Raw genomic sequence first — 27,191 nt, forward strand, 5'->3', positions numbered from 1 at the left:
TGTGTACATATCAGCTGTTGCTATCTATACTGGGGAACATTGTTTCATCTATTTTATCAGGTTTAGAATGCATTGAAAGTTAATTGAAAAAGCGTTTTTACTGAGTAGGTTAAGAAGTATTTATGATTATAACCTTCAAGGTCCCTAGTACATGAGCTTGATCTTTAAAGTGCCCTTTACAACATTCTTTATTAATAGATTAGGACCTGCTGTATTCTTGCCTGTATTTTTCGTTTTGCCTATTTTCTCTTTTTCCTCATCTCCGCTTTCTAAAATACTACATAGTCAATGACATCATCTCAAAAACTTCCTCTCCCAGGTCACTTTTCCCAGTTGCCTGACTGGGTATTATATTGTCTTGCTGATACTTACAGCTTAATCTATATATGATTATACATACATTTGTCCTATGTATTCATCAATATTTTGAGATTTGGAAGTCACTGATATATCTGAGTTATCCTTAGATTTCATAGTACAGTTATATGCACAAAATAAACATATTGTGTTAGAGAATCTGAATATGACTCCTTAGTCTGTGGAAAGAGAATGAAGTTTTGACTAAATGTATTCTGATCCCCAGTGAGAGCCAAACCTATCATGCGTGTACCTGCAGGCTTAAATGAAGTTCCAACTTGGAAAAAAAATGCCCTCAGTTATTATGATTCGATCCAATGTTGAAGTGTTTCAAACTGTTGTCAAATCTCTTTATAGGGTTAAAATTGAGTGACCAAGAAGGAAAAAAAGACAGAGGATAAAAAATCTGAAGTTCATGAAAATGTTTTGAAGTGATCTTAGAAGTTAAAATGTACTAAAGTACATTTAGTACTATGAAGAATCTATGAGACTGTAAGTAATGACTATACCAATAGTTACTTTTCTGAAAGAAAGTAACAATGAGAGTAATTATTTCTTTAGTAATTGTTATATAACAAATGTGCTGAGCACATTAGATCTACAATTTCATTTGTTATATAGTGGTCCTAGATTACCACATAGCACTAATTTGTAATAATCCTATGCAGCATGGTGCGCACACCCATTACAGCGACAAGAAACTGAGAATGACAGAGAATTGTATATTCCCTGGATATGCCTCTCCCAATTCTCAGTGTGCCTATAGGAAGCAAGGCGATGTGACTAGTTCTGGACCATGGACTTTGTATGGCATTGATGGGTACTGCTCCAAATATTTAGGATGGATGTGAGTTTGCTTAGCTCTTTCTTCCCCTGGAAGCTAGCTCTTGAGATAGTGATGTCACAAGATTGACTCTTACAGGCTTGCTGAGTTTCATGTGGGATTCAACTGCCCTGGAGTCATTGATCTGCTGCAGATTAAGTGACCAAGAAATAAATCTTTATTATCAGTTCAGTTCATTCCAGTCGCTCAGCCGTGTCTGACTTTTTGTGACCCCATGAACAGCAGCACGCCAGGCTTCGCTGTCCATCACCAACTCTCTGAGCTTACTCAAACTCACGTCCATTGAGTCAGTGATGCCATCCAGCCATCTTGTCCTCTGTCATCCCCTTCTCCTGCCTTCAATCTTTCCCAGCATCAGGGTCTCTTCCGATGAGTCGGTTCTTCACGTCAGGTGGCCAAAGTACTGGAGTTTCAACATCAGTATCAGTTCTTCCAATGAATATTCAGAACTGATTTCCTTTAAGATTGACTGGTTGGATCTCCTTACAGTCAAAGGGACTCTCAAGAGTCTTCTCCAACACCATAGTTCAAAAGCATCAATTCTTCGGTGCTCAGCTTTCTTTATAGTCCAACACTCACATCTATACATGACTACTGGAAAACCCATAGCTTTGACTAGACGGACCTTTGTTGGCAAAGTCTCTGCTTTTCAATATGCTATCTAGGTTGGTCATAAGTTTTCTTCCAAGGAGTAAGCATCTTTTAATTTCATGGCTGCAGTTACCATTTGCAGTGATTTTGGAGCCCAGGAAAATGAAGTCTGTCACTGTTTCCTTTGTTTCCCCGTCTATTTGCCATGAAGTGATGTGACTGGATGCCATGATCTTAGTTTTCTGAATGTTGAATTTTAAGCCAACTTTTTCACTCTTGTCTTTCACTTTCATCAAGAGGCTCATTAGTTCTTCTTCACTTTCTGCCATAAGGGTGGTGTCATCCACATATCTGAGGTTATTGATATTTCTCCCGGCAATTTTGATTCCAGCTTGTGCTTCATCCAGCCTGGCATTTCGCATGATGTATTCTGTATATAAGTTAAACAACCAGGTGACAATATACAGCCTTGAAGTACTCCTTTCCCTATTTGGAACCAGTCTGTTGTCCCATATCCAGTTCTAACTGTTGCTTCTTGACCTGCATACAGATTTCTTAGGAGGTAGGTCAGGTAGTCTGGTATTCCCATCTCTTGAAGAATTTTCCACAATTTGTTGTGATCCACACAGTCAAAGGCTTTGGAGTAGTCAAGAAGGCAGAAGTAGATATTTTTCTGGAACTCTCTTGCTTTTTCAATGATCCAGCAGATATTTTCATTTGATCTCTGCTTCCTCTGCCTGTTTTAACTCCAACTTGAACATCTGGAAGTTCATGGTTAACATACCTTTGAAGTTTGGCTTGGAGAATTTTGAGCATTACTTTGCTGGTGTGTAAGATGAGTACAATTGTGCGGTAGTTTGCGCATTCTTTGTCATTGCCTTTCTTTGGGATTGGAATGAAAACTGACTTTTTCCAGTCCTGTGGCCACTGTTGAGTTTTCCAAATTTGCTGGCATATTGTGCAACACTTTCACAGCATCTTTTAGGATTTTAAATAGCTCAACTGGAATTTCATCACCTCCACTAGCTTTGTTCATGGTAATGCTTCCTAAGGCTCACTTGACTTCACATTCCAGGATGTCTGGCTCTAAGTGAGTGATCACACCATTGTAGTTATCTGGGTCATGAAGATCTTTTTTGCATAGTTCTTTTGTGTATTCTTGCTACCTCTTCTTAACATCTTCTGCTTCTGTTAGGTCCATAACACTTCTGTCCTCTATTGTGCTCATCAACATAAAATGTTCCCTTGGTATCTCCATTTTTCTTGAAGAGATCTCTAGTCTTTCCCATTCTCTTGTTTTCCTTTATTTTTTTGCATTGATCATTGAGGAAGGCTTTCTTATCTCTCCTTGCTATTCTTTGGAACTCTGCATTCAAATGGGTATACCTTTCTTTTTTTCCTTTGCCTTTAGCTTCTCTTCTTTTCTCAGCTATTTATAAGGCCTCATCAGACAACCATTTTGCCTTTTTGCATTTCTTTTTCTAGGCAATGTTCTTGGTCAGTTCCTCCTGTACAATGTCAGGAACCTCTGTCCATAGTTCTTCAGGCACTCTGTCTATCAGATAATCCCTTGAATCTATTTCTCACTTTCACTGTAAGGGATTTGATTTAGGTCATATCTGAATGGTCTAGTGGTTTTCCCTACTTTCTCCAATAAGTCTGAATTTGACAAAACCACTAAGTCAGGGGACCTTGGGTTGGGAAGATTCTCTGGAGAAGGGAATGGCTACCCACTCCATTATTCTTGCCTGGAGAATTCACTGGACAGAGAAGCCTGACAGGTTACAGTCCATAGAATCGCAAAGAATCAGGCACGACTGAGCAACTTTCACTATTAGTTACCACAACATAAGCTAGCCTACCCTGACTGATATGTTGAAACTCCAAAATATAAGTTGGAATTTTGGTGAAAATGTTGATTAATTTTGAGGAAAGTTCAGAGCTTACAATCTTGCACAGCACGCTTCTTTCAAGAAAGCAGTTCCAATTGGCTCCTCTAGAACAGGACTGCTCATTTCATACATACAACATCAAAAAACATTTCCTGGTTTTCTTCGGTGGGACCAGTGAATAGTGCCTAAGCCAAAGTTACTCTGTGAACATTGAATATGAGGAAAGCCAGTGCTCCCTGAGATGGCACACTACCCAATAAGATGGACACTCTGGGAGGTGTAAATTCCCGGTGCCTAGGAAGAAACAGATCAATGGCACCTGGATTGAATTCTCTGAACAACTCTGAGTTCGGCTTCCAGTTCTCCATGAAACCATCCAGGCTACCTGGGAAGTCTGAGATTAAAAAAAAAAAAAATGTTAAGTGCCAAGGTGGTCTCCCCTCCTCCTGTTTTTTTTTTTTTCTATGTCCTTGTTATTAGTCCATAGCAACAAAACAGTCTGGGCTTGACTCTCCTTGAAAATTGTAAAGATACTATTCCTTTTCTAAACAACATGTTTTCAAAAGCTGGGATGATATTTGCATGTTCTTTTAGCCTAAATGTCCTACAAAGTCATAGTCTAAGTACTCTACACTTTTAAATTGGTGTTTCACAATTACATTTCCTAAGGCGAATATCGATTTGCAGTTAGCTGGAAAAAGATAGGCTTTCCTGTGGCTCAGATGGTAAAGAATCTGCCTGCAATGCAGGACTGCCCAGGGTTTGATCTCTGCGTTGGGAAGATCCCCTGGAGAAGGAATGGCTAACAAATGATAATCTGGGGATTCAGAAATGTTATGTGTTGCTTTTCTAACTTCCAAGTTTGCCTCTCTGTGTGTGTGTGTGTATCAGAAACTAAAATGAACGCTGCTGTTTCTTTTCACAAGAAAGCTCAGTTTATCTTTGAAAAGACAGCTTTGCAACTAAAATGACCTAGAAGGACATGTGCTTCTTAGCATGCTAATTGCTTTTGCCTGAGGTGGGATAAATACTTTGTAGCTGGCTTTGCATTTCCTAAGCTACATGTGTAGACACTCTACATCCAGGAGGGAAATTCACTTAATGTGCTTTGTAACTTTTAGAACTGACTACACAGCGGACCTGCAGGTACCCTATGCTTTCAGCATGTAGTTTTGCAAATGCAGTAATTATTTTTAAAGATATGTGACTGCTCTGTTGAAAAATACTGCGAGAAGGGAGGAGAATTCAAGGTGTATTGGGGCCATGGAAAACTGGAAAAGTGATCCCATTTTTTAAAACTTAATTAACAGTAGTTAGTTTCTTCAAATATTCAGGTGAAAATCATAGATGCCAAGTCCTTATTAAAACAATGAGTTTACAGGAATTGTAATATAAAATTATACACAATGATAAAACCATTAAAAACCCAACAGTTCATATTTTGTTTATAAAAACGTGAGCACCCACTTTAGGAGATTTTAAAATTCTCCCATAAGACATTATAATCAAGAGCATGGCTGGAGCTATCATCTTCAAGTAACAGATTTACCAATTTTGTCCATTAGAATCCACTCCCACTGCTACTGGTAACAGAATGAGTTTTATTTGAGAACCTTCTCCCCCACTATCAGTTAATGTAACTTACTTTATCTGACTACCTTTTGTTCAAGGAGATAGTATGTGAACAAGTCTTATAAATGAGAGCATAATGATACCCTACTATAAATGGCTAGTTCAGGCATAGAAACAATCCAACTCATACTAATGAAGTTCAAGATATTTATTGCCATGAAGAAAAGAAACTCTATTGGAGAATGATTTGTCTCACTGAGAAGCCAACATAAAAGGAAGACAAAATCAAGAGAAATGGTTCTTGGTATCACACGAGCCCCCAAATCCAGATACTAATGGACAACCTGGAGTTTTTTAGTGACTAGAGGCAATAAATTCTATTTTGATTAATTCAGCTTGTTTTCAGTTTTAGTCGCTTTTATTTGTGTTTTGATTTGTGCAATTAAGAAAAATTTCAAGTAAAAGTACACTTGACCACCATGCTTTTTTGGATAGAATCTGAAATTCACTACTACATGTCAATCAACGTCTGAAAAAGCTCCACTATTATTGATAAGACTGATTTCCTCTTGCTGTTTGTTGTTCGGTTACTCAGTCAGGTCTGACTCTTTGCAACACCATGGACTGTAGCATGCCAGGCTTCCTTGTCCTTCACCAACTCTGAAAGCTTGCTCAAACTCACGTCCATTGAGTCAGTGATGCCATCCAGCCATCTTGTCCTCTGTCATCCCCTTCTCCTGCCTTCAATCTTTCCCAACATCAGGGTCTTTTCTAATGAGTCAGCTCTTCACATCAGGTGGCCAAAGTATTGGAGTTTTAGCCTTAGCATCAGTCCTTCCAATGAATATTCAGGATTGATTTCTTTAAGATTGACTGGTTTGATCTCCTTGCAGTCAAAGGGACTGTCAAGAGTCTTCTCCAACACCATAGTTCAAAAGCATCAATTCTTCGGCACTCAGCTTTCTTTATAGTTCAACTCTCACATTCATACATGACTACTGGAAAAACCATAGCTTTGGTTAGATGGACCTTTGTTGGCAAAGTAATGTCTCTGCTTTTTAATATGCTGTCTAGGTTGGTCATAGCTTTTCTTCCAAGAAACAAGTGTCTTTTAATTTCATGACTGCAGTCACCATCTGCAGTTACTTTGGAGCCAAGAAAATAAAGTCTGTCACTGTTTCCATTGTTTCTCCATCTATTTGCCATGAAGTGATGGGACCAGATGCCATGATCTTCATTTTTTGAATGTTGAGTTTTAAGCCAGCTTTTTCACTCTCCTCATGACTTGCTATAAATGGTCCATCTCCTGTTTTTTTTTTCCTTCATTCATGGAGGAAATATTTGAAGTCCACTACACACTAGGTTCTTATACTATCACAGGTAATAGAAGTCTGTGAACAATGCCTTAAAATCCAGACCCTCACATAGTTTTATATCTAGTGAGGGAGGCAGAACATGCTTCATGATAAATAAGCTAGAGAGCAAATGTTGTTGTGGGAGCATGGGAACACATAGGAGAGTGCTCAGCAAAGGGATTGACATTTATACACGACCAAGACAGATGGATAACTAATGAGAACCCACTATGTAGCGCAGGGAACACTACTCAGTGCTCTGTGGTGACCTAACTGCAAAGGAAATCCAGAAAAGAGGGGATATATGTATACATACAGTTGATTCATTTTGCTTTACAGTAGAAACTAACACAACATTGGAAAGTTTATTCAAATAAAACTAAAAAAAAAAAAAAAAAAGGTTCCAGGAGGAGGTACCACATAAGACCAAAGGATGTTTACAAGTTGTCAGTAACTGTATCCATGAGACAGTTTGGAAACAGAAAACATGAAAGAAACAGCAGGCTTGAGGGGGTTCCAGAAGCAGGGAAGGAATGATGATAGCGAAAGATATCCAAGAGTAAATACTGAATATTTAGCTCTAGAGTTCCAGAGATGAAGAGTGTGAATCATCAGCGAATCTTCGGAATTTGAGGCCATGAGAATAAAGGAGTTTTCCTGTAGAGTGTAGAAACTGGGGAAATGTAGAGTGTGGAGTGTGAAGATAGCAGACAAACACGGTCAAAGGGCACTGAAAAGGAAGGAAAGAACTATCCACAGAAGGAGACTGAAGAACAGGAGTCTAGCATCACAGGGGTGAAGAGAACATGTTTCAAGGAAAAAGTAGTTGTTCTTAACAGGGACAAACAGTGTAGAGAAGTGAAATAAGTTAAGGCTTGAATAGTGGTCATTACATTTAACACCTAGAGAATGGTTCATTTCTTGGATGAGATCAGTTTTAATGGAGTGGGGAGTACAGAAGACAAATTATCATGTGTTGAATGTTTGGTGAATAAGAGAAGAAGCAAAGACATTCTTTCAAGTAGCATGACCCTAAAAGGGAAGAATGAGATTTTGGTGGCTTGATGGGGGGCGTGTATTAGATTGGGAAAATTAAATATGAATGCATATTTGTTCAAGTTGACAGTTATTTGAGGATTTTTAAATTTTTCTTTAAAGAAGAAGTTGGCAGAAGGAGAGGTTTAAGATCTAGGAGAGAGAAAAAAAATGTTAGTGGATAATTAGGCACAAAAAACACCAGATGGGGACACACAGAAACTAGCTTACCTTTCCTTTGTGTTGAAAAATACAAAGCATGGCGTTTCCGTGAGCAGCACCGACTCTTCACGTATCTAAATGCTCTAGCTCGACTTAGGTAATCATCCCTTCACTGTATGCTTTGTCTTCAAAATTCCTGAAGGATTCAGGCATCAGACATTGGTACATTATGCACTGAGTGGTTTTATCTGTTCTCTTAAAAGAAGAGAAAACAAAGAGAATCTAGGTAAGCAGAAATGCTACATTCTCATCATACTTTCAGAATTTATACAGACACATCTCTTTTTTTTAATAGAATAATAAGTGAGGCAAACATTTCAAATTGCATGGTTCTTTTCAACTTAACCACACAAAAACCTTATTTCTTTGTTTTTATCTATCTTTCTACCCTACCTACCATCTATATTTCCAACTATCATCCATCTACCTTTACCCACTTACTTTCTGTTTCAGATAAGACAATTTAACTCTATCAGATCAGATCAGATTAGCTGCTCAGTCGTGTCCGACTCTTTGCGACCCCATGAATCACAGCACACTAGGCCTCCCTGTCCATCACCAACTCCCGGAGTTCACTCAGACTCATGTCCATCGAGTCAGTGATGCCATCCAGCCATCTCAACCTCTGTCGTCCCCTTCTCCTCTTACCCCCAATCCCTCCCAGCATCAGAGCCTTTTCCAATGAGTCAACTCTTCGCATGAGGTGGCCAAAGTACTGGAGTTTCAGCTTTAGCATCATTCCTTCCAAAGAAAGCCCAGGGCTGATCTCCTTCACAATGGACTGGTTGGATCTCCTTGCAGTCCAAGGGACTCTCAACAGTCTTCTCCAACACCACAGTTCAAAAGCATCAATTCTTTGGCACTCAGCCTTCTTCAGAGTCCAACTCTCACATCCATACATGACCACAGGAAAAACCATAGCCTTGACTAGACAAACCTTTGTTGGCAAAGTAATGTCTATGCTTTTGAATATGCTATCTAGGTTAGTTATAACTTTCCTTCCAAGAAGTAAGCGTCTTTTAATTTCATGGCTGCAGTCACCATCTGCAGTGATTTTGGAGCCCAGAAAAATAAAATTTGACACTGTTTCCACTGTTTGCCCATCTATTTCCCATGAAGTGATGGGACCGGATGCCATGATCTTCGTTTTCTGAATGTTGAGCTTTAAGCCAACTTTTTCACTCTCCACTTTCACTTTCATCAAGAGGCTTTTGAGTTCCTCTTCACTTTCTGCCATAAGGGTGGTGTCATCTGCATATCTGAGGTTATTGATATTTCTCCCAGAAACCTTGATTCCAGGTTATGCCTCCTCCAGTCCAGCATTTCTCATGATGTACTTTGCAGATAAGTTAAATAAACAGGGTGACAATATACAACCTTGACAAACTCCTTTTCCTATTTGGAACCAGTCTGTTTTTCCATGTCCAGTTCTAACTGCTTCTTCATGACCTGCATACAAATTTCTCAAGAGGCAGATCAGGTGGTCTGGTATTCCCATCTCTTTCAGAATGTTCCACAGTTTATTGTGATCCACACAGTTAAAGGCTTTGGCATAGTAAATAAAGCAGAAATAGATGCTTTTCTGGAACTCTCTTGCTTTTTTCATGATCCAGCAGATGTTGGTGATTTGATCTCTGGTTCCTCTGCCTTTTCTAAAATCAGCTTGAACATCAGGAAGTTCACGGTTCACATATTGCTGAAGCCTGGCTTGGAGAATTTTGAGCATTACTTTACTAGCATGTGAGGTGAGTGCAATTGTGCGGTAGTTTGCGCATTCTTTGGCATTGCCTTTCTTTGGGATTGGAATGAAAACTGGCCTTTTCCAGTCCTGTAGCCACTGCTGAGTTTTCAAATTTGCTGGCATATTTAACTCTATAATTGCCCCGTATTTTATTCTAGTCCTGTGGCCACTGCTGAGTTTTCCAAATTTGCTGGCATATTTAACTCTATAATTGCCCTGTATTTTATGGAGCAATGTGTTTCCTCAGTAAATCTCTATTCAATATATTAAATATAAAAATCTGGAAATATTTCTTCAGTTAAAGAAAAGCACAATCAGGAATGAAACCTTCAACAGATCCTTAAATATATATTTGAGGAAGTTACTCTATTAAAAATATAAATAGGCAGATGTCTTCTGTAAATACAAGTATTTGACTGATTTTAGAAATATCCTTTACTCTCTTGGAAAAAACATTTGGATTCTGAATTAAAGCATTCAAGTACAGATGGATTAAATTCAGCAGATAATTAGCTCTTTATACAACTATCTCATATTTCAATCCACAAAAAAATCATACAGGATGCAATGTACATTTAATTTATGGATATCTCATTAATTGCACTGCTGTTTTAGCCAGTACTCAAAAAGAATATTGAAGTCTTTGCTACTATATGGCTTAAAGCCATAAGTATCTTCCACATTCAATCTAAAAGACATTTCATGACAGATGGAAATAAAAAAAAATGACATGGAATTACAACAATCTGAAAATGACCTTATATTTCAGTAAATTTATAAGCTTTTCCCATTTACAGTTCTTTTTAAAAGTATCACAGACATTTTAAATTTCTGCATATATCTTTCTTTGGGCAGATGCAAGAAAGCCAAATAATCACTAACAATCCATCAGAGATATAATGGAATTTCTGCTTTAACAAATTGACTAAATAATGGCTCACATTTAGGAAAACAGACCTTTTAAATGGCCTAACTATAGTCCTCATATATTTAGAGCTCTTTCTTCTGAAGGCTTTAAACACTGTATAATTGGGTCAATAAGTAATGCATTATATCATGTGTTTGCTCTAGGGCACACAAAACAAACTTACCAACTAGTCTAGAAAAACAACTCCCAAGAAGAGGGAGAGAGAAAGAGGCTGGGACACTTCCTAGAAACAAAATGAATTTGGCATATTCCAGCCTCAGGCAGCCAAGGAAGCCACAAGAAAATTGTAGAAGCTTAGGACAGGTGGAACTCAGTTGTATAATAACTACAATTTAGCCTTCTTGGAGGGGAATGTAAATTAAATGTCACAGGCTTTACAGGCAAAATTAAAAAGCATTGCAAAACCAGCCAACATTCTCTTCAGGCTAATTCATGTTACTGGAGTCTAGGAGGTAATATATACATGAGACTACCCACCAAAATGGAGAAATGAGACTCAGTGCAGCAGGTAATGTGTTCCTTCAGAGGAAATTAGAACATATGGTAGTAGCCAACTCTAGTAACATGTAAATGATAGTTTCTTTTGATTATAAATTAATATAACCCTTGACTTTTATCCCTCATGGCCCATGAAGACAGAGAAAACAAAGTATAAATCCCATATTGCAAAATAAGTCATATAAATTATTGCAATCATATTCCACTTTGCTTGGCCTTATTATGACAAATTTTGGTCTGGTTTTACTCTTAGCAGTTGCCTCTTTTTAAATGACCCACCAAGCTTACCAAATATGAGACAGTTGTTCAAAAACAGTCTTGCCCTTGATTATCAACAACACAATTCAGTAGCCCATACAGTAATTTTTGAGGAAATTAAAGTCAACATCAACTGAGCTAAAAAGTCATCAGCATCAGGTCAGCCAGATTGACAGATCAGCTAAACAAAAAGATTATTTTTTCACAAATAGGTCACCTTTCAGAATTAAAAAGCTTTGTGTGATCTTGCAAAAGTAATCCAACTAGACTCATTTAATAATTTTTTCTCTGTTTTGAGGCAAAATAATTAAGAAACCAGTAATATTTCTCTTCATCATGGTTTTTATTTATGTACTGTAACTACATTTGGAAAGGGTTGTTGGGAAACTATGAACAGAAAGCCACTCTGCTGGGGTAAGTCAACTGACATTTCCCTGGTGGTCTAGCAGTTAAGAATCTGCCTTACAATACAGGGGACATGGGTTTGATCCCTGGTTGGTTAACTAAGATCCCACATGCTGTGGAGCAAGTAAGTCTACATACTGCAACTGCTGAGCCTACATTCGGAACCTGGGCAACACCACTAGACAGGCCATGCACGGCAACGAAAGATCCTGTGCAAAGATCCCAAATCCCACAGCTGAGACCCCGTGAAACCCAGTACATCAATAACATTTTTAAAAAAGAAAAAAATATGAAGACTTCCAAAAGGACAGACACAAGAGAAGCTTGAGGAATCTAGGGGGCAGAAACAATTGGATAATCACCTTAGTCCATCCTTCCATGAATGACTCAAGATTCAATTTCTCAGGAGAAAAGCCTGTGCTTAGGTTTCATGGCCATCTCTTGGCTGGTTGAGCATGGGTGTACCTATGGCTGATTCTTGTTGATGCTTGAAAGAAAACAACAAAATTCTGTAAAGCAATTATCCTTCAATTAAAAAATAAATAATTTTTTATAAAAGCACCCCAGAGATTATACATAATGAAGACAGGCAAAGGAAAGAATTTATAATCAAATATCTGGCCTATAACTTACATATATTCTTGGATAAATTAATTCTTTATAAAAGTCATCTACATTTTCTTTTCCTTGAAAATTTGAAGAGAGAATAATCAGCTTTCACCCTAGTAAGCCTATATTGTACTTGCCTACAATGTACCAGGAAAAACATAATATAAATGGATAACTGGAAATTAAACCAAATTAGGTTTTGTGAAACTCAAGGCATTACTAATAAAAATAAAAAAGGCAACTAAGTTTACAGTACAATAAGATCTATGCTAGATGAACATGGATAATGGAATTTTTGATGAAGCAATTTGTGATTATTCTACAAGAAAGAGAAAACAGATCTTTAGACAGAGAAATGTTACAGGGCCCACCATGCGTGCCAGTGTGACATGTCATTGTTAGAAAGCAATGATGAGTGCTTGCAAATCGACTCTAAACTGAAATTTAAGGTTGCCTACCTTCTTTTGTCATAATATACCTGGTACACTAAGGGAACAGCAAAGCACTCCAGTATCCTTGCCTCAAGAAACCCATGAACAGTATGAAAAGGCAAAAAGATAAGACATCAGAAGAGCACATAAATAGATCCAGAAAGAAAGAGGCTCAGCCAAAGCAGAAATGATGCTCAGTGTAAATGTGTTTGGTGGTGAAAGTGAAGTCTGATGCTGTAAAGAACAATATTGCACAGAAACCTGGAATGCTAGGTCCTATGGACAGTAGTCCGACAGACTCCTCTGTCCTTGGGGTTCTCCAGGCAAGAATATTTGAGTGGATTGCCATCTCCTCCATGGGAACTTCCTGCCCCAGGAATCGAACCCCCATTTCTTGTGTCTCCTGCACTGGCAGGTGGGTTCTTTACCACTAGCAGCATCTGTGAAGCCCCATATGCAAAATACATCATGCAAAATGCCAGACTAGATGAATCACAAGCTGGAATCAAGATTGCTGGGAGAAATATCAAGAACCTGAGATACGCTGATGAAACCACCCTAATAGCAGAAGGTGAAGAAGAACTAAGAGCCTTTTGATGAGGGTTACAGAGGAGAGTCAACTGCATATCTGAGGTTACTGAGATTTGTCCCAGCAATCTGGACTTCAGTTTGTACTATACCCAGATCGGCACTTCACATGAGGTACTCTGCATATAAGTTAAATAAACAGAGTGACAATATACAACCTTGACGTATTCCTTTCCTGATTCAGAACCAATATCTTATTCCATGTCAGGCTCTAACTGTTGCTTCTTAACCTGCATACAGATTGCTCAGGACGCACATCAGGTGGTCTGATAGTGCATCTCTTTAAGAGTTATTCACAGCTTGTGATCCACACAGTCAAAGGCTTTGGCGTAGTCAATAAAGCAGAAGTAGATGTTTTCTCGAACTCTCTTGCTTTTACAATGATCTAGTGGATGTTGGCAGTTTGATCTCTGGTTCCTCTGCCTTTTCTAAATCCAGCTTGAACATCTGCAAGTTCAAGGTTCACATATTGTTGAAACTTGGCTTGGAGAATTTTGATCACTACTTTGCTAGCATGTGAGACGAGTGCAAAAGTGCAGTAGTTTGAGAATTCTTTGCAATTGCCTTTCTTTGGGATTGGAATGAAAACTGATCATTTCCAGTCCTGGAAAGCAAGGAAGAACTAAAGAGCCTCTTGATAAAAGTGAAAGAGGAGAGTTAAAGTGTTGGCATAAACTCAACATTCAGAAAACTAAGATCATGGTGTCTGGTCTCATCACTTCATGGCAAACAGATTGGGAAATAATGCAAACAGTGACAGACTCTACTTTTTTGGGCTCCAAAATCACTGCAGAGGGTGATTGTAGCCATGAAATTTAAAGATGCTTGATCCTTGAAAGAAAAGCTATGACCAACCTGGACAGCATATTAAAAAGCAGAGATATTACTTTGCCAACAAAGGTCCATCTAGTCAAAGCTATGGTATTTCCAGTAGTCATGCATGGATGTGAGAGTTGGACTACATAAACAAAGCTGAGCACTGAAGAATTGATGCTTTTGAACTGTGGTGTTGGAGAAGATTCTTGAGCATCCCTTTGACTGCAAGAAAATCCAACCAGTCAATCCTGAAGGAAATCAGTCCTGAATATTCACTAGAATGACTGATGCTGAAGCTGAAACTCCTGTACTTTGGCCACCTGATACAAAGAACTGACTCACTGGAAAAGACCCTCATGCTGGGAAAGATTGAAAGTGGGAGGAGAAGGGGACAGCAGAGGTTGAGATGGCTGGATGGCATCACTGACTCAGTGGAGATGAGTTTGAGCAAGCTCCAGGAGTTGGTGATGGACAGGGAGGACTGGCGTGCTGCAGTCCATGGGGTTGCAAAGAGTCAGCTAAGACTGCACACCTGAACTAAACTAAACTGAACTGAAAAAGGAGAGTGAAAAAGCTGGCTTAAAACTCAATATTCAAAAAACTAAGATCATGGCATCTGGCCCCGTCACTTCATGGCAAATCAGTTTACCCCAGTTCAGTCACTCAGTTGTGTCCTACTCTTTGCAACCTCATGGACTAGAGCACGCCAGGTCTCCCTGTCCATCACCAACTCCCAAAGTTTACCCAAACTCATGTCCATTGAGTTGGTGATGCCATCCAACCATCTCATCCTCTGTTGTCCCCTTCTCACCCTGCCTTCAATCTTTCCCAGCATCAGGATCTTTTCAAACGAGTCAGCTTTTTACATCAGGTGGCCAAAGTATTGGAGTTTCAACTTCAACATCAGTCCTTCTAATGAACACTGAGGACTGATCTCCTTTAGGATGGACTGGTTGAATCTCCTTGCAGTCCAAGGGACTCTCAAGAGTCTTCTCCAACACCACATTCAAAAGAATCAATTCTTCAGTGCTCAGCTTTCTTTAGAGTGAAACCCTCACATCCATACATGACTACTGGAAAAACCATGGCCTTGACTAGACAGAACTTTGATGGCAAAGTAATGTCTCTGCTTTTTTTATTTCCAACTACAATTTTATTTTATTTTTAAACTTTACAAAATTGTATTAGTTTTGCTAAATATCAAAATGAATCTGCCACAGGTGCTTTTTAATATGCTGTCTAGGTTGGTCATAACTTTCCTTACAGGAGTAAGCATCTTTTAATTTCATGGCTGCAATTACCATCTGCAGTGACTTTGGAGCCCAAAAAATAAAGTCTGCCACTGTTTCCACTGTATCCCCATCTATTTGCCATGAAGTGATGGGACTGGATGCCATGATCTTAGTTTTCTGAATGTTGAGCTTTAAGCCAGCTTTTTCAGTCTCCTCTTTCACTTTAATCAAGAGGCTCTTTAGTTCTTCTTTACTTTCTGCCGTAAGAGTGGTGTTATCTGCATATCTGAGGTTATTGATATTTCTCCCGCCAATCTTGATTCCAGCTTGTGCTTCTTCCAGCCCAGTGTTTCTCATGATGTACTCTGCATAGAAGGTACATAAGCAGGGTGACAATATACAGCCTTGATGAACTCCTTTTCCTATTTGGATCCAGTCTGTTGTTCCATGTCCAGTTCTGTTGCTTCCTGACCTGCATACAGATTTCTCAAGAGGCAGGTCAGGTGGTCTGGTATTCCTATCTCTTTCAGAATTTTTCAGTTTACTGTGATCCACACAGTCAAAGGCTTTGGTTGTGAAAAACTGGAAACATTGACAGACTTTATTTTCTTGGGCTCCAAAATCATTTTTGATGGTGACTGCAGCCATGAAATTAAAAGACACCTGCTCCTTGGAAAAACAGGTATGACAAATCTAGACAGCATATTAAAAGTCAGAGACAAAGGTCCATATAGTCAAATCTACAGTGTTTCCAGTAGTCATGTGTGGATATGAGAATTGGACTATAAAAAAGACTGAGAGCCAAAGAACTGATGCTTTTGAGCTGTGGTGTTGGAAGCTGGAGAGGACTTTTGAGAGTCCATAGGAGAGTAAGGAGATTAAACCAGTCAATCCCAAAGGAAATCAACCCTGAATATTCATTGAAAGGATGATGTTGACGCTGAAGTTATAATACTTGACTACCTGATGTGAAGAGCTGACTCACTGGAAAAGACTCTGATGCTGGGAACTACTGAGGGCAGTAGGAGAAGGGGACAGCAGAGGAAAAGGTGCTTGGATGGCATCACCGACTTAATGGACTGGAGTTTGAGCAAACTCTGGGAGACAATGAAGGACAAGGAAGCCTGGTGTCCTGCAATCCATTGGGTTCCAAAATGTTGGACACAAATTGGTGACTGAACAATAGCTAACTCTTCCCCTCTGTCAGGTTATTCCTCCATCTATTGCAGAAGAGATCACATTATTGCTAACACATGGAGAAAACAATGACAAAAACTCTCTTGAGCTTTGGAGGACACTGAAGAATTCCCTATTGCACAATGGTATTTGTGGGTGTGTTTGGTGTGTGGTGTGTTTGGGGATGACATTTCTTGTATGTAAATATACCCTCTGAGATTTATCTAAAATTATCTAGCTATGCAAAGCCTCTAAACATTTGCAAAACAAAGTCTGGATTACATACCATGAGCAAATGTTTAGACATGTAAAGAGGTAATATTTTAATACTTTCAGTGCAATTAAGGAACTCACAGTCTATTAAGCCTCAAAACTTGCTCTAATTCAGGGCATCCCCTGTGACTTTTTAAATAAATTTTAAACATATATTTGTGATTAAGAGTAATAACAAAGCAGAACTTATTTAAACCACAATAAAAGGTTTATTAAACATTGGTAAATTGCTTGGGATTCTTCAGGGAAAGTTCTTTTTCTTCTCCTGAACTAGTGCTCTCCTTCTCTGGAGAGTTTCATCAACTGCATGCCCCTTGAGTGGGATTAGAATTCTTGCTGCTACAGTAAAAAGCTTCTCTCAAGGTGTTTTTCCATAAATGGCTACGCTATGCTATGCTGTGCCAAGTCACTTCAGTCGTATCCGACTCGTGCGACCCCATAGACGGCAGCCCACCAGGCTCCCCTGTCCCTGGCATTCTCCAGGCAAGAACACTGGAGTGGGTTGCCATTTCCTTCTCCAATGCATGAAAGTGAAGAGTGAAAGGGAAGTCGCTCAGTCATGCCCGACTCTTAGCAACCCCATGGACTGCAGCCTAACAGGATCTCCGTCCATGGGATTTTCCAAGCAAGAGTACTGGAGTGGGGTGCCATTGCCTTCTCCGATAAATGGCTAGTATCCCAATAGAATACATTGAAAAGGTCACTGAGAAACTTTTGGAGTCCCAGCAGAAAAGGCAGCAGTGAGACAACAAAATCCTAAGGAGTATCTGACCATTTTGGTCCACACTATTTTTCATCCATTCTATCAGGAAAGTTAACATCGCAACAATATTTTCTTTTTCTTGGAGGGTGTTACAACTCCTCTCCTTTAAAAAACACACACATTTTCCTCCTGATGAAGCCAGTTTGCTAATCAGCCAAGGTGCACTAAAAAGTCAAGTGCAATCAGGTATTAAGAGACAAGTGATTACGGAAAGTATTTAAGAATCAGAAGCAGAAGTCATATTAAATGTAAATGCTTCTGTTTCTAAACTTAGAAAGTTTTTCTTTGTGACATTTAATTTCTCTTCTCGCCTATATTACCCATCTGCTTTTCTACTTAACATTTTGCATTTAGTCCCAGCATCAGCTTCTCCTATTGGTTTATGTCAATATGAAGCTGGTTCTTCTCCAGCAAAGTCAGTCTTGTGAATCATAGTGGGGTAAAGAAATGAGTTATTTAGCCACTAGTCAATATGCTTTATGTTAAGTTCGTTGATTAGAAAGTGGAAATACCACTTTTTAAAATATGAATCTTTAATATGGTCAAATCAGGGTATATTTCATGGGAACTAACATAGAAAAGCTATGACGAACCTGGACAGCATATAACAGAGATATTACTTTGCCAACAAAGGTCCATCTAGTCAAAGCTATGGTATTTCCAGTAGTCATGTATGGATGAGACAGTTGGACTATAAAGAAAGCTGAGCACTGAAGAATTGATACTTTTGAACTGTGGTGTTGGAGAAGATTCTTGAGCATCCCTTTGACTGCAAGGAGATCAAACCAGTCAATCCTGAAGGAAATCAGTATTGAATATTCACTAGAAGGACTGATGCTGAAGCTGAAACTCCAGTACTCTGACCACCTGCTACAAAGAACTGACTCACTGGCAAAGACCCTGATGCTGGGAATAATGTTCCAATAAGTCTTCAGGCTAACACATGATAATAATGATTGAGTCAGACATACTTAAAAACTATTCTGATATGGAACTACATGTGGATCATGTTCATAGGCTTATTCTTCCATACAAACAGAGTGGGTTTAAGATAGGCATTCATCATACAGGCACTTCACACTACCTTGCCTCTAACAATGTAAAGTACAGAGAAATAAAATTCATCAAAATTTGGGAAAGTTTTAAGGATTGCAAAGCTAAATGAAAATGTTTTTTCCTAAAACAGTGTCTCTCAATCATAATAGAATATATTTTTTTAAATGTGGAGGCTATTTAAGAGTACTCACATCCAGAATGCCACAAAGAAACAAACCTAAAAGTTAAGGTTTTCTGGAGATGAGCCCCAGGCCTTGGTATTATTAACATCTCGAAGTCCACAGGTACCACTGAAGTGCTACTAGGGTTGAGATTCACTACCCTAGAAAGCACACAAACACACTCAACATCCAAAGTAGTCATTTTAAGTTTATGGTGAAGGGGATTTAAACATTTTCCCCTGAGTTTCTAAAAATAATAGAAATAGATGTATCAAAAATTAATAAGTGAACTTTCTCATCAACTTTTTGTTGAATAAGAAATGTTTACACATTTTCCGAGATGCATTCCAAGCTAAGATACAAAGATGAAAAAGTCCACATTTTCATAAAATATAGAGTAAGCACAAGCATTTGCCAGTTTAGGGCCATTGGGGGAAACCTGATAGGTCCACAAGAACCAAGGGATTTGTGGAGCAGAAACAGGTGGCACTAGTGGTAAAGAACCTGCCTGTCAATGCAGGAGACATAAGAGACTGGGTTTTATCTCTGGGTTGGGAAGATCCCCTGGAGAAGGAAACGGCAACCCACTCCAGTGCTCTTGTCTGGAGAATCCCATGGACAGAGGAGCCTGGTGGGCTACGGTCCATAGGGTCGCAAAGAGTCATACACGATTGAAGCGACTTAGTACACATGTGACATTATAGTTGTTTTCATTTTCTCTTAATACTTTCAGATATTTTCCAAATATTTCTCAAAATGCTACTTGAACACAAAGCATTATATTCTTGGAAGACATCTGAAATATGTTAAATAGTAAATTTATCCTACCATTAAAAGAAATTAGAGTATTAACTTTTACTTGTTGTTTCTGTCAGGTTTTTCTCCATCTATCATGAATTTGTTATCAAACAGAGGTATTTTCTAGATGTAATTTTTCTATTAGCTGAATGAATTATTCATTTAGAAAACTCCTTTTTCAGTTCTCTTTCCTCTCTCTTGATTCTCCTTCATATAACACTGTCACTGGTATCTATTGTCTTCCTGTTCACTATTTCCAAAATTCTTTTCTAGGATCGGAAGTCCTATCCCATTGGTCTGTGTTTGGATATTTTGTGATTCCCGGTGTGGGTCAGGAAAGCAGGAATCGTTCAGATTATTCATGGCACATTTGCCAAAAATGAATGTCTAATGTCATTAGAATACTAATGAAGACAATGAGACCCAAGTGGCCCAGATTAGCCTAATTCACAATAAAAGAACCCACAGGTGTGAATGTGAAGATAAGGACACAACCCATTACTTGTCATACTTTATTTTTTTTAATTATCTTAATGTTCCTACATCCCATTAACTCTTGAACATGTTGGGTTGCCCAAAAAGTTTGTTCAGGTTTTTCTGTTAAGATGTTACAGAAAAACCCAGAAGAACTTTTTGGCTAACCCGATATTACCCAATTTGTGCTGGCTCCAGACCACCTTTCCCACTCATGGGATACAGAATTCCTTGCAAAATCCAACCAAAATAATTTTTGATGTTTCCATGCACTTATATTTACTTATAAATAATTTTTGGATTTTGATGCTGCTGATGTACCTCATTTATGCTTCAATTCTTATATTCCATAACAATCCAGCAATCTTTTATTAAACAAAGATTCCCTTCACTGGTTACCCGCAGTAAAGTGCTCAGGGCACTGAAATGTCCCTAAAAGATTAAGATCTTTTAACTAACAAATTCTATTTCCCCTACAAGATGAAAAACTGTTATCATTTTTCTTGATCAGAGCAGTGTTAGTCACCATAACACATCTAAAAATCTGCTTACTTTTGAAGATAATGTTCTGTTGTGAAATCTCGTTAAATCAGACCACGTATTCTCTTAGTCTCCTTTGCCATATAAATGCCACTGTCTTCCCCTCTCCCCAGTCCACAATACAACAGTTAAACCTGTATCTGCTTGTCACTGATACAGTGTGAGTGATTATCCTTATGTAAGTCATTGGATGCAAATGACTATGAGAGGGTTGGTAGGGGTTCCCTAGCTCTACCTTTGAGTTATATAAATCTGAATTATGACACCAGTAATGCTGCTACATGGGATTTTCTTTCATACACAATAGCAACTCCTTGAGAAGAAAGACTGTATCCCCAAAGTTTGACTCCTTACTACAGTTCAGTAAAGATGTATGGGATAGTCATACAAATGAAATACCAGAGGATTATTAAGAGGTATGAAAAGATTAGGTATATCTGAAATATACTTGTCTATGTTCCATAGCATTCTTTTTCACTGAGAACATGGTTTCTCCCCTTGCCTAAAAAAACACAAAAGATATAAAAAAAATTCATAAAGTCCTCTTTATCCTCCTCTACCTCAGCCAACAGAGAGGGCACTGCTGCTCTTGTTTCCCTTGAAAGAGGATTTCCCTTAGAACCAGCTTATCAGAGCACTTCTTCCAGCAATAAAGGTTAAATCTATCTAATGCTAAGTTGCTTCAGTCGTGTCTGACTCTTTGTGACCCTATGGACCACAGCCCACCAGGCTTCCCTGTCTATGGGATTCTCTAGGCAAGAATACTGGAGTGGGTTGCCATGCCTTCCTCCAGGGAAGGGTTGAACTCTCTTCCCAATGGAAGGGTTGAACCCTTGTCTTTTTATGGCTCCTGCATTGGCAGGCAGGTTCTTTACCACTAGTGCTACCTGGAAAGCCCATCTATCTTGCTGCTAAGTTGCTTCAATCGTGTCCGACTCTGTGTGACCCCATAGACAGCAGCCCACCAGGCTCCCCCATTCCTGGGATTTTCCAGGCAAGTACACTGGAATGGGTTGCCATTTCCTTCTACAATGAATGAAAGTGAAAGTGAAGTCGCTCAGTTGGGTCTGACTCTTTGCGATCCCATGGACTGCAGCCTACCAAGATCCTCCGTCCATGGGATTTTCCAGGCAAGAGTAATGGAGTGGGTTGCCATTGCCATCTATCTTGAGTAGCATCAATTCTGCACAAGTAGGGCCGACTGTGGAATGCTTTACTATGCAACAGTTATCTGTTACCAAAAGAACATTGAAAAGGTTGATGTGATCATTTTGTTCAGTCTGATTTCTAGATGCTAAGCCTGATAACCTGATATACAGCCTCTCTTCTGAGTAAAAGTATGACTCATGAAAGCATATTCAAGCTCCATTCGATCAGATTCATGCTTATATCCTTTCTTTTCAGACGGGAGGGAGAAATGATATTTTCTGATAATATAGCAAAGACGAAATTAGTTTTTCTCTTCTTAATATGTTTTGCAGCTCCCGGTTTCCACCTCAAACTCAGCCAGAGTCATTAATCTTTTAAAATATAGGCCTAGCACAGTCTCCTGTACATTTACAGTTTCGTTACTTCAGTAAGTATTTATTGAGATTCTACTAATTGCTCAATAAGTATTTATGATAGTCACATAACTCAAAGTTGGAAAGAAGATAAATTAAGACTATAGAAGTATAAACATAAGGATAACATTACTCAGTACATGTGGAAATTTTCAGAGCAAGGACCATTTTTAAGCATCTAGCAAGGTGACTGGACTCCAATCAATATTTGCAGAAGTGAATTGTGGACCAATCAGGAAACAAGACCTAAAGTAAGAAATCAGAGCAAAATTAATTTTATCTGAAAATGAGTAAAAAGCGTAGTTAAGGAATAAAAACCTTTAAAGAAGAATATGGATATCCGATTTGTCTCCCATGCTTACTCCTGGAATTCTGTAGGAACATGAGGAACTGTGTTCATTTTCTTGCCCGTATTACAGTCTTAGTCATAGAAGCAAGACAAAAGGAGGATTTGCTTTGGTTAAACAGTGAGCACACTTGCATAGGGCACCACTAGAGCATTCAGGACTCAGTGTCAAATTAAATACTGCAGACATTGTAAAGTAAATAGGACTGTAACATTATTGTTGGTTTCATAGATATGATGAGATTTGGGCTATTCTCATTTAATAAATTATCTAAGTGTTTCTCCTAAATATAGATCTCAACATACTTCCATCTCTAAAAATACAAGTAAAATATTCCCCATGAATAACATAAACTCTATGTGTGTGTGAGTGTGTTTCAGAAACACCAAATATATTTTATGTGTTGATCACAATTCGTCTGCCAACCTGTGAAAAGTACTCCATGACATGTAATACTTGTCCAAAATCACTGATTTAAATATTTTGACACAACTTGATTGGTAAAATAGTTGATAACTCATAAAATAAGGTCGAAAATGTTAATTGCTCACATTTATTCCACATATGATTATTTTGTGACAACTGTAACATAAAATATCTGAATATTGATAAAACTATTTGATATATTTTTGCTTACAAAACAGTCTCTGGTATGATGCTTAGGAATCTACTAGTTTACATAGAGACATTAACTGTTGGACAATCTGAAGCTATCTAATCTGATTTCTAGGTAAGCAGATATTCAGCAACCTATCTAGAAAATTCCAAGAGTATAAAAGGGAATATTTAGTTTTCTATACTTAAAATCTCAATATTTTTCATAAGTTGACTCTGAAAAGGTTCTAAAACTGCACAACTTGTGCTGGCCTGGAAATCATGAAAAAAAGATGGAAATAGGCATTACTAATCAGAATTTGGTCCACTGACAGAATGTGGTCCACTGGAGAAGGGAATGGCAAACCACTTCAGTATTCTTGCCTTGAGAACCCCAGGAACACTATGAAAAGGCAAAATGATAGGATACTGAAAGAACTCCCCAAGTTGGTAGGTGCCCAATATGCTACTGGAGATCAGTGGAGAAATAACTCCAGAAAGAATGAAGGGATGGAGCCAAAGCAAAAACAATACCCACTTGTGGATGTGACTGGTGATAGAAGCAAGGTCTGATGCTGTAAGAGCAATATTGCATAGGAACCTGGAATATCAGGTCCATGAATCAAGGCAAATTGGAAGTAGTCAAACAAGAGATTGCAAGAGGGAATGTTGACATTCTAGGAATCAGTGAACTAAAATGGATGGGAATGGGTGAATTTAACTCAGATGACCATTATATCTACTACTGAGGGCAGGAATCCCTTAGAAGAAATGGAGTAGCCATCATGGTCAACAAGAGAGTCAAAAATGCAGTACTTGGATGCAATCTCAAAAATGACAGAATGATCTCTGTTCATTTCCAAGGAAAACCATTCAATATCACAGTAATCCAAGCCTATGCCCCAACCAGTAATGCTGAAGAAGGTGAAGTTGAACGGTTCTATGAAGACCTACAAGACCTTTTAGAACTTACACCCAAAAAAGATGTCCTTTTCATTATAGGGGACTGGAATGCAAAAGTTGGAAGTCAAGAAACACTTGGAGTAACAGGCAAATTTGGCCTTGGAGTACAGAATGAAGCAGGGCAAAGGCTAAAAGGGTTTTGCTAATAGAACACACTGGTCATAGCAAACACCCTCTTCCAACAACACAAGAGAAGACTCTACACATAGACATCACCAGATGGTCAACACTGAAATCAGATTAATTATATTCTTTACAGCCAAAGATGGAGATGCTTTATACAGTCAAAAACAAAAACAAGACCAGGAGCTGACTGTGGCTCAGATCATGAACTCCTTTATTGCCAAATTCAGACATAAATTGAAGAAAGGCAGGAAAATGACTAGCCCATTCAGATTTGACTTAAATCAAATTCCTTATGATTATACAGTGGAAGTGAGAAATAGATTTAAGGGAATAGATCTGATAGACAGAGTGCCTGATGAACTATGGATGGAGGTTCATGACATTGTACAGGAGACAGGGATAAAGACCATCCCCATGGAAAAGAAATGCAAAAAAGCAAAATGGCTGCCTGGGGAGGTCTTACAAATAGCTGTGAAAAAAGAGAAGTGAAAAGCAAAAGAGAAAAGGAAAGATATAAGCATCTGAATGCAGAGTTCCAAAGCATACCAAGGAGAGATGAGAAAGTCTTCCTCAGTGATCAGTGCAAAGAAATGGAGGAAAACAACAGAATGGGAAAGACTAGAGATCTCTTTAAGAAAATAAGAGATACCAAGGGAACATTTCATGCAAATATGGGCTCGATAAAGGACAGAAATGGTATGGACCTAACAGAAGCAGAAGATATTAAGAGGTGGCAAGAATACACAGAAGAACTGTACAAAAAAGACCTTCACGATCCAAATAATCATGATGGTGTGATCACTCACCTAGAGCCAGACATCCTGGAATGTGAAGTCAAGTGGGCATTAAAAAGCATCACTATGAACAAAGCTAGTGAAGGTGATGGAATTCCAGTTGAACTATTTCAAACACTGAAAGATGATGCTGTGAAAGTGCTGCACTCAATATGCCAGCAAATTTGGAAAACTCAGCAGTGGCCACAGGACTGGAAAAGGTCAGTTTTCATTCCAATCCCAAAGAAAGGAAATGCCAAAGAATGCTCAAACTACCGCACAATTGCATTCATCTCATACGCTAGTAAAATAATGCTCAAAATTCTCCAAGCCAGGCTTCAGCAATATGTGAACCATGAACTTCCAGATATTCAAGCTGGTTTTAGAAAAGGCAAAGGAACCAGAGATCAAATTGCCAACATCTGCTGGATCATCAAAAAGGCAAAAAAAGTTCCAGAAAAACATCTATTTCTGCTTTATTGACTATGCCAAAGCCTTTGACTATATGGATCACAATAAACTGTAGAAAATTCTGAAAGAGATGGGAATACCAGACCACCTGACCTGCCTCTTGAGAAACCTATATGCAGGTCAGGAAGCAACAGTTAGAACTGGACATGGAACAACAGACTGGTTCCAAATAGGAAAAGGAGTTCGTCAAGGCTGTATATTGTAACCCTGCGTAATTAACTTATATGCAGAATGCATCATGAGAAACACTGGGCTGGAAGAAGCACAAGCTGGAATCAAGGTTGCCAGGAGAAATATCAATAACCTCAGGTATGCAGATGACCCCACCCTTATGGCAGAAAGTGAAGAGGAACTCAGGAGCCTCTAGATGAAAGTGAAAGAGGAGAGTGAAAAGGTTGGCTTAAAGCTCAACATTCAGAAAACTGAGATCATGGCATCCGGTCCCATCACTTCATGGGAAATAGATGGGGAAACAGTGGGTGCAGTGTCAGACTTTATTTTTGGGGGCTCCAAAATCACTGCAGATGGTGATTGCAGCCATGAAATTAAAAGATGCTTACTCCTTGGAAGGAAAGGTATGACCAACCTAGACAGCATATTAAAAAGCAAAAGCATTACTTTGCCAACAAATGTCCATCTAGTCAAGGCTATGGCTTTTCCAGTAGTCATGCATGGATGTGAGAGTTGGACTGTGAAGAAGGCTGAGTGCTGAAGAATTGATGCTTTTGAACTGTGGTGTTGGAGGAGACTCTTGAGAGTCCCTTGGACTGCAAGGAGATCCAACCAGTCCATTCTAAAGGAGATCAGTCCTGGGTGTTCATTGGAAGAACTGATGCTGAGGCTGAAACTCCAATACTTTGGCCACCTCATGTGAAGAGTGACTCATTGGAAAAGACTCTGATTCTGGGAGGGATTGGGGGCAGGAGGAGAAGGGGATGACAGAGGATGAGATGGCTGGTTGGCATCACCGACTTGATGGACAGGGGTTTGAGTAAACTCCTGGAGTTGGTGCTGGACAGGGAAGCCTGGTGTGCTGCGATTCATGGGGTCACAAAGAGTCAGATACGACTGAGCGACTGAACTGAACTTACTGAATCAGAATTTGAATGCTTGAAATTTATTAGATTATTTTAAACTTTGCTCTTAGCAATTAGATTTACAAATATTTAGAAAATGTAAACAATTGTAGGTATGATTTTTTTTTTAAGATTTAAATGCAACTGAAGCAATACTGACTGATTTGCTTTACAACCTTGGTGGAAAATAATTGTAAATAAAAAAGATAGGATTATGCACTGAAAGAGTAGAGAAGTCACACAGGAGTTAGTCAAGTCAGCACAGAAGGCAAAATCGATTATGAAAAAATTGCCTTAAAATTACCTGGAAAATACAGTACACACAATCCTGTGTACCCAATGTAATCCAGAAAAAATTTTGCACACTAAAATTTGAGAAACATTGAAATAGAATAAGGAAAGGACAAAAGAAATTCTACATGTCATTCTGCTTTAACTATAATGAAACTTGTAGAAATAAGCTGGAGTAAGTGGGGATTGCAAAGTGTTTGACCTTGCACATCAATTCGACCAATTTTAACACTAAGCCCTTATCTCAATTTATTTTAAGAGATTTGTTATGTGGTGTGAGAGGCTAGATTCCAAAGTTAGCATATCATGTAACTGTACCCTAGTCTATGACTCCACTGATCTAAAAGGACCTCCTGTCCCCAAATTGTTCCTA

This window comes from Bos javanicus, chromosome 7 (assembly GCF_032452875.1).
Source record: "Bos javanicus breed banteng chromosome 7, ARS-OSU_banteng_1.0, whole genome shotgun sequence".
NCBI classification, from domain to species: Eukaryota; Metazoa; Chordata; class Mammalia; order Artiodactyla; family Bovidae; genus Bos; species Bos javanicus.